Source organism: Brachyhypopomus gauderio, unplaced genomic scaffold (genome assembly GCF_052324685.1).
Source record: "Brachyhypopomus gauderio isolate BG-103 unplaced genomic scaffold, BGAUD_0.2 sc150, whole genome shotgun sequence".
Taxonomy (NCBI): Eukaryota; Metazoa; Chordata; class Actinopteri; order Gymnotiformes; family Hypopomidae; genus Brachyhypopomus; species Brachyhypopomus gauderio.
Window position 1 is genome coordinate 244,916 of NW_027506971.1, and position 9,312 is coordinate 254,227.

Consider the following 9,312-nt stretch of genomic DNA (forward strand, 5'->3'; position numbering starts at 1 on the left):
AACATACATTTTGATAATGCGGAGGATCCACTGACAAGGGCTTTTACTTCTATATTGAACTCTGTTGGCATTACACAAAACGTTGTAGGACCCACACACTATCAAAATCATACCCTAGATTTAATCTTAACGTTGGGTATTGACGTAGATAATATAAATATACTCCCGCAAACCGTAGCTATCTCTGATCACTATTTAGTCAAATTTGAGATTCATCTTAACATAAATACCCGCCCGTCTCCTCGGCAGTGTATAAAGCGCTCGATAAATTCATTAACAGCAACACAGTTTATTGAAGCCCTCCCTGATTTAACTGCTCTAGCCCACTCGCCATCCTATCCAGGAGAGTTAGATAGTCTAACCAACTGCATAGAGAGTACCTGCAGATCAGCTCTAGACATAGTAGCTCCACTCAAATATAAAAAGACTAGATCTAAAAAACTCGCTCCGTGGTACACTGACCAAACTAGAAACTTAAAACAAATAGCACATAAATTAGAGCGTAAATGGCGATCTACTAAGTTGGAAGTATTCTACTGTGCCTGGAAGGATAGCATCATTGACTACAAACGGGCACTCGCTAAAGCACGCTCAGCATACCTAGCCTCACTGATAGAGAAAAATAAAAACAATACTAGATTTCTTTTTAATACTATTTCCAAACTTACAAAAAATCAAGCAGACACAGAACCTCAGATTCCAGTAAACCTCACTAGTAATGTATTTATAGATTTTTTTGATAATAAAATAGAGAATATTAGACAAAATATAAAACCTTTTATTAGTAATACAACTGGCATGTCATCTGGTTTGGTTGACATCGATTTAAATCGCATACTGGGAGAAAAACTTGATGCTTTTCATCCACTCCCACAATCAGAATTAGAGAAAATAATTTCTTCCTTAAATTGTGCTACCTGCACACTAAACTCGGTTCCATCAAAGTTATTAAAAGAGGTATTACCAGCGGTAACTGAACCTCTTCTAACTATAGTTAACTCATCCATTACAATAGGTCACATGCCCAAATCATGTAAATCAGCAGTTATTAAACCTCTGATTAAGAAACCAAATCTTGATCCTACTGTACTATCTAATTATAGACCCATTTCAAACACATCATTTATATCTAAGATCATAGAAAAAGCTGTTGCCCAGCAATTATGCCTATATCTGCATAGGCATCACATATTTGAAAAGTTCCAATCTGGTTTTAGGCCCCATCACAGTACTGAAACAGCATTAGTTAAAGTAACAAATGACCTCCTCCTTGCTTCAGATCAAGGTTATGTATCGCTGTTAGTGCTTCTTGATCTTAGTGCAGCTTTCGACACAATTGATCATAGGATCTTGCTAGAAAGGTTAGAACGCTGGGTTGGAGTCTCTGGCACAGCCCTTTCATGGTTTCATTCTTACTTAACAAATCGCTATCAGTTTGTAGAGCTCAATAATATTCCATCCAAACGTACAAAAGTTAAATATGGGGTCCCGCAAGGCTCCATTCTAGGACCACTATTATTTACATTATATATGCTACCATTGGGCACAGTTATAAACAAACATGGTGTCAATTTTCACTGCTATGCAGATGACACTCAACTTTACATATCAGCCAAACCTGATGACAAACTCAGTTTAAGAAAAATTGAGGCCTGTGTAAAAGATATTAAATGCTGGATGTCTCTAAACTTCCTCCAACTTAATGAGGACAAAACAGAAGTTCTCCTTCTGGGCCCTAAGGCCTCAAAACAGAAAATTCCAGATCTAATGCTTAATCTCGCAGGCTACCCCATTACACCTGGCACAGTAGCCAAAAACCTAGGCATCATACTCGACTCTGACCTATCATTTGATAAATACATAGATAATACTACTAGGATAGCTTTTCTACATCTCCGTAATATTGCTAAATTAAGAAATGCATTATCACAGGATGATGCGGAAAAATTGGTGCACGCCTTTGTTAGCTCTAGATTAGACTACTGCAATGCACTACTGTCAGGATGTTCAAATAGGAATCTAAATAAACTTCAAATAGTTCAAAATGCCGCAGCCAGGGTTCTGACCAGAACTAGAAAATTTCAGCATATCAGTCCAGTCCTATCAGCCCTGCATTGGCTCCCAGTTAAATTCCGTATTGACTTTAAAATTCTTTTATTAACTTATAAAGCATTGCACGGGCTTGCTCCTGAGTACCTTCAGGAACTTATTTCCTATTACGAACCCCCACGCCCACTAAGATCACAGGGTGCTGGTCTTTTATTAGTTCCAAAAATTAATAAGGTAACAGCAGGGGGAAGAGCCTTTTCTTGTAAGGCCCCCCAGCTTTGGAATAATCTTCCTAAATGCGTCCGGGACTCCGACACAGTCACAATCTTTAAGTCTAGGTTGAAAACCCACTTATTTAGTTTAACGTTTGATAATTAATATCCCCCCTTAGATAAAAGTACAGATCCAGGGGTTCATAGACGAAGGGTTTTATGGTAGACTGGGGCACTGGTGCTGTCGTCCTGTCACTGCTCGTGGTCACTCAAGTTTGTTGACAGTGCAGTGGACGGATGCCATTGTCTCAGAATGCCCCCAAGCCTATGTTACCTTCTGGTTCTGCCTTTTTAGCTAGGCTGTAATAATTTAACTAAATGCCGGAGTTGCTGCCACACTCCGGAAATGTTTATAATTTTACCTGTCCTGTATATGTCCTCATACAGAGCTAATTTTCCCTGTTTCATTTCTCCACATGGCTGCCCGCCTGCTTGAGGAATAATGAGATGAGGAGACCAGCGATCCATCCTGAGCCAGCCACCTCCTGCCTAACCGGATGCATACATCATGATGGACATTATTACATATTTTTCCTTTTCTTTCTCTTCTTTCTGTCTAAATTGTTGTTGTTGTTGTCATGGTGACCGGTGTCGGCCAGAGGATGGGTTCCCCCCCTGAGTCTTGGTTCCTTTCAAGGTTTCTTCCTCATGCAAAAAAACTAGGGAGTTTTTCCTTGCCACTGTCGCCCTTGGCTTGCTCACTGGGGGCTAGGACTCGGCACTTGTAAAGCTGCTTTGTGACAACAACTGTTGTAAAAAGCGCTATATAAATAAAATTTGATTGATTGATTGAACTCAAACTTACTAATTGTTTGAGGGGTGTCCATAAAATCAGGAAGGCTGTTATTCCCTATAACATAAATGAGACCTTAAATGTAATTCACTGTCATTACATTCAATAAATAGTACAGCTTTAAATTCCAGTTTAGATAAAATGATAACAATTGCTTTGTGTTTTGTGAGGCAGCCTTTACTTACCAGGAAGGATTTTGGAGATTTTTTCAGTTCAATTTTCTCAGTTGTTCCAGTTCACTAATGGCTTCTTGATATTTACACCCAAGTACTGTGTGCTTCTTCTTTAATGCATCAAATTCAGATTTGGCAATTAATTCATCATCACTGCCACTAGATGTTTCATCATCCAGCAGAATCCTCTGCCTCTTTGATTGACTATTAGAGGCACACAGTGGCTGGATTATTTTCTGGCTTTGCCGCTCTTTTAAAATTTCCATTAGTGAGGCCCGCTTTCCCTCAATAATGCTTGCCTTTTGTGACATCTGCAAATAATAATAGCACATAACATCTCACTTGCTCTTATCATATATATATATATATACATATATATATAGGATTTCTCTCCAGTAACTTTGGAACCCGAATCCTTTTCCCTGCACCTAGAATGTCCTCTATTTCTTCAGAAGTGTCTGTGAAGAAAAATATGTAACACTTTAAACTGTAATACTGGTCAGGCACACTCAAGTCTTCCCTCTTATAATTTTTATATATGATTATATAAAATTTATATACAAAAAATTAATACAAACATTTATATTTTGCTCAGTTTCTTTTTCATGCTGAATGTCGAACCCAGAATGATAGTTTAATCATTGAATGTTCAGTATTTGTCTTATACAAATGGCTCAGCTAAAACATGAAAATCACAGTTTACAGACCTCCGTGTTTAATTATAATTAAAGAGCAGATATTGTCAGTGCACTTGCGGCATTTTGGCCCTCAAAAGGGAAGTGAAAAGTTCTCCACCAACATTCTCAGTTAAGTATTACCCAAGAACAGGTAGAAGGCAGCCTATCGGTTGAATCGTGCCCTTTTAAACTTGATCAACTAATATGATTCTCAGACCAGACTAATTATAAGAATGTAATACGAAATGAATGACAACGCATGGGATGTTGCATCAGCTGTTGGTGCAGAAGGTAAGTCTTTTGTTTTATAAATATATTTTAACGAGCAAGGTGGTCCATGGTCGCCAGGCTACCGCACGCGACACAACTATATAAAGGCTTATTAGGTCTTATTAGGTTCGTAGATGATGTTGCTGAGTAACCCTCTTAACACTGGAGCTCCTGAGATTTCAAGGTTCTGAGGACATCACCCCTCCTTCTCCTGCCCAATTAGCAGGACCATACATATGTTAATTTCAGAGCAAGACAGGAGCAGAAAGACAGGCAGGAGCTCTGTGGCAGGAGCTCTGTGGTGCACCAGGTCTAGTCTGTGTGCAGTCTGTGTGCACCAGGTCTAGTTTGTAGTCTAAAATAAATAAATAAAGTTTAGCCCTGTTTCGGCGTTATGTGTGAAGCGCTACATATTGACATAAGTATTATTTAGAGCGGTGAACCATTATCATTAGCGTGGTATTGGCATTATGTATGAAGCAAGCGTCTCAGATTTTCTTGTGTATGCACTTCAATAGCGCCACACATTTACATGGCTGAACCAACCATTATCACGGGTCCATATTGTTCCCGTGAAACACATTATCATTAGCGTGGTATTGGTGTTATGTATGAAGCAAGCGTCCCAGATTTTCTTGTGTATGCACTTCAATAGCGCCACACATTTACATGGCTGAACCAACCATTATCATGGGTCCATATTGTTCCCGTGAAACACATTATCATTAGCGTGGTATTGGCGTTATGTATGAAGCAAGCGTCCCAGATTTTCTTGTGTATACACTTCAATAGCAGCAACAAAGTAATAAAGGTATAGTAAAGTAATATTTATTTTTACATTTACTTATTTTTACTCATACAGCATAGTAACATAATATTTTTTTGCAGTGTTTATGCTTGTGTTTGACTGATATTTCGTTTGTGTAAATAAGATATTTCGTTCGTGTAAATAACTTGGCGTCATTTATTTATTTTTACTCATACAGCATAGTAATATAATATTTTTTGCAGTGTTTATGCTTGTGTTTGACTGATATTTCGTTTGTGTAAATAAGATATTTCGTTCGTGTAAATAACTTGGCGTCATTTATTTATTTTTACTCATACAGCATAGTAATATAATATTTTTTGTGTTTTCTTGTGTTTGACTGATATTTCGTTCGTGTAAATAAGATATTTCGTTCGTGTAAATAACTTGGCGTCATTTATTTATTTTTACTCATACAGCATAGTAATATAATATTTTTTGCAGTGTTTATGCTTGTGTTTGACTGATATTTCGTTTGTGTAAATAAGATATTTCGTTCGTGTAAATAACTTGGCGTCATTTATTTATTTTTACTCATACAGCATAGTAATATAATATTTTTTGTGTTTTCTTGTTTTTGACTGATATTTCGTTTGTGTAAATAACTTAGCGTCATTTATTTATTTTTACTCATACAGCATAGTAATATAATATTTTTTGCAGTGTTTATGCTTGTGTTTGACTGATATTCACGGATTGCCGTGAACCATTATCACGGGTCCAATCACCTTTTATTGTTCCCGTGTATGCAGGGGATTAGCCCGGTTTCGGTTTCGGCGTTATGTGTGAAGCGCCACCTATTATAATAAAGTATAATTAGTATGCGCTGTTGTGGGTGTGTTCTTCAGAGTCATGATAAAAGCTGAAACCCAAAGGCAGGCGACTTACATTTTCCCTACTATCCTGTGTGGAGACGACGCAAAACACCATGGCAAGACAGAGGACGTTCACCGGTCAAGAAGTTGCGGCTTTGCTGACCAACGAGGACTGCTGTGAGTCCGATGCGGGAGAAGGACCCTCCTGTTTTTTGACCAGCGATTCATCCGATGAAGAAAGAAGCAGTACATCGGATGAGGTACAACAGAGCCCTCCAAGGAAGAGACGGACACAGGCTGACACCACACCTGCACCAACCGTACGGGCAAAAGATGGAACTGTTTGGGAGAAGGTTGGCATCGCACGCTCTCGTGTCAGCAGCTGTTCGCCTAATTCAACATTTGTTGAGCCGTCCGGGCCTACAGAGCATGCAAAGGTATAGTAACTTCATATTTCTTTCCAGTGTTTCTGCTTGTGTTTGAATGATATTTAGTACGTGTAATTTACCTTGCGTCATTTTTTTACTTTTACTAATACAGCGTAGGATCACAAGCAGACTGCAGAGTTTTCTGTGTTTGCTCGACATGGAGATGCTGCGAATCATCACAGACTGCACTGTCCATGAAGCCCGCAGAACAGACAGCAGCTGGAGTTTGTCGGTCAGCGAGTTTATGGCATTCGTAGCAATCCTATTTCTACGAGCAGTCCTCTGTCCAGTTGGAGCGATGTCGGACTGTTGGTCGGCAATGTTCGCTGTGCCTTCGATCCAGGAGACAATGGCACGGGACCGCTACCAAGAAATCATGCGGTACTTGCGCTTTGATAATAAGGACACCCGTGCGGAGCGTGCAAAGAGCGACAGATTTGCTGCGATTTCGGACATCTGGCAGCGATTTGTGAACAACTGCATTTTGTGCTATACCCCAGGCAAGGAACTGACAGTCGACGAGCAGCTGTTTCCGACCAAGGTTCGCTGTCCGTTCACCCAGTACATTGCCTCAAAGCCGGACAAGTTTGGAATAAAGTTTTGGGTTGCTTCTGAGTTGAACACAAAGTACATGTGCAACGCCATTCCATACCTTGGAAAGGACCCCGATCGTCCCAAGGGGGAAAGAGTGTCCGAGAATGTGGTGATGAAGCTTATGAAGCCATACCTGGGCAAGGGCAGAACTGTAGCCACAGACAATTTTTTCACATCTCTTTCCCTGGCTAAGAAGCTGCTGGAATGCAACACGACTCTGCTTGGGACAATGAACAAGATTCGCCGAGAAGTTCCTTTGGAAGCCAAAAACGCCAAGGGACGTGAGAAGTTGTCAACGGAGGTGTACAGATCCGATGATGCGCTTCTGACGGTGTATGCCTCCAAGCCCAACAAAACAGTTTGCGTTCTGAGCACTATGCACACGCACGTGGAGATTGCAGACGACCGCAAAAAGAAGCCAAACACTGTGACGGACTACAACCGGACGAAGGTATGCATGTGTTGGCATTGATAAATCAATTTATCATACATGAATGAATTTATTCAAAATATAACATGTACTTCTTTGTATTTGTTCTTTGCAGTGCGCCGTTGCAGTGTTTTATAACATACTTGACCTGGCAGCGATGAACGCACATGTTTTGTACACGGCATGTACGGGGTCCACAGAGAGTAGGAGAGTTTTTATGTGTACTCTTGCTGAGGAACTCCGTCTTCGTTTCCTACAGGAAAAGGAGTTGAAGAGAACGCCACGTCCTTCGCCTGCTCCTGGAAAGAAGACTACGTGTCAGGTGCAGACAAACTGCAACCGGAACCACAGCATAACCCCGTGCGCTGCATGCGGCAAGTACACCTGTCGCAAGTGTAGGGCAGAGTGTCCCTGGCTGTGTGGCAACTGTGTACCTAAAACTACATGAAGGTACGTCGATAAGTATATTTATATATATATGAATGAATTAATGTTTCAATTTATATAGCGCCTTATCTAAATACCCAAGGCGCTTTACAATTGTTAACACAGCTACGTTACAGACAACCAATCACACATACATATATATACACACACACTATTATTTGAACATAACCAAAAATCTCTTCTCTTTCTGTTCCACAGTCGCACATCATGAAACCCGGTGTCACGGTCTGCCCCGCATCTCCTGCCATTTCATGTCTGTTTCCGTGTTAGTCCTCTGTTTATTTCTCGTCGTGGTTGCTGGTTATTTTTCTCATGGTTGCTGGAATTGGATTCCCGTTCTGTTATGACCCATGCCTGTGATATTTTCACAGAATCAATTTATACATGAATGAATTCGTTCTAAATATAACGTACTTCTGTGCGTGCATACACAGTGCGCGCAGGAACACGCCGGTGGCCCGTTGACCTTGGCAGCGATGAACGATGAACCTGCCGCAAATGTAAGAAAGAGGGTCCCTGGCTGGTACACATGAATAAATTCCTTCAAAATATAACATGTACTTTGTTCTTTGCAGTGCGCCGTTGACAGACATCATGAAGGTGCGTGCATACACAGTTCGCGCAGGAACACGCCGGTGGCCCGTTGCATGCGGCGAGTACACCCTGGCTGTGTAGCAACTGTTGGCTACAACTACATGAAGGTACGTTGATAAGTAGGCCTACATACGTAACACCACATATGTTACGTATTTTTGTCTTCTGAAAGATTTTATTCAAAATGTAAGGTGTACCTTGAATTGTTCTCCACAGCATCAACGCGTGTGTTGCATGCGGCAAGTGCATCTGGCGAGTACACCCTCAACTTCAAGACACCCTCAACTTTCTTGACATTCCACTTCAAGAAACCCGGAATAGACATCCATGTTTGATCAAAATAAAGTTGTTTTACAGCACATGAATTTGTTCTTCCTGTCTTTTCCTCTCCTTTTCCAGTCTGCTGTTTAGATCACAACATTTATCAGCCATATATATAATTGCGCCATATAATTTCTTAGCTTTTCAAACGCGAATTCAAACGCGGAAACAGAAAGTGTAACAAATATTATATAGTGTAGTAAATATACAAAGAGCTTCAAACAATATACAAAGAGGTTCAAACAATTTTATTTGCTTTTATTGTTTGACGGGACTCATTTGAGAAACTGTCGTCTCTACGTGCGCTTGAATTGTATCTTTTGAAACACGAGTCTACAAAATTTCCGCTGTTTGTTGTAGGATCGGTAACATATACAGTCTGCTTGTTTGTAACCAAGTTTTTCGTGAAGTATCACGTTTGGTGCTTTGTATGAGCTTGGAGGTGAGCCGCTTGTGCTTTGGCAGGCGTATGAGCTGGGGGTGAGACGCTTCCACCGCATTACCAAGACAATGGGCGTTAATCTCTTCACAGCAGGGGAGTGGGCTACATGGACCTTACTAAGCCTTGCGAAAATTTTCGCGGCCGTCGGGTTCCTAGTGTTAATGGTAACCCGAGTAGCACAACCTGCTAATATCCAGTC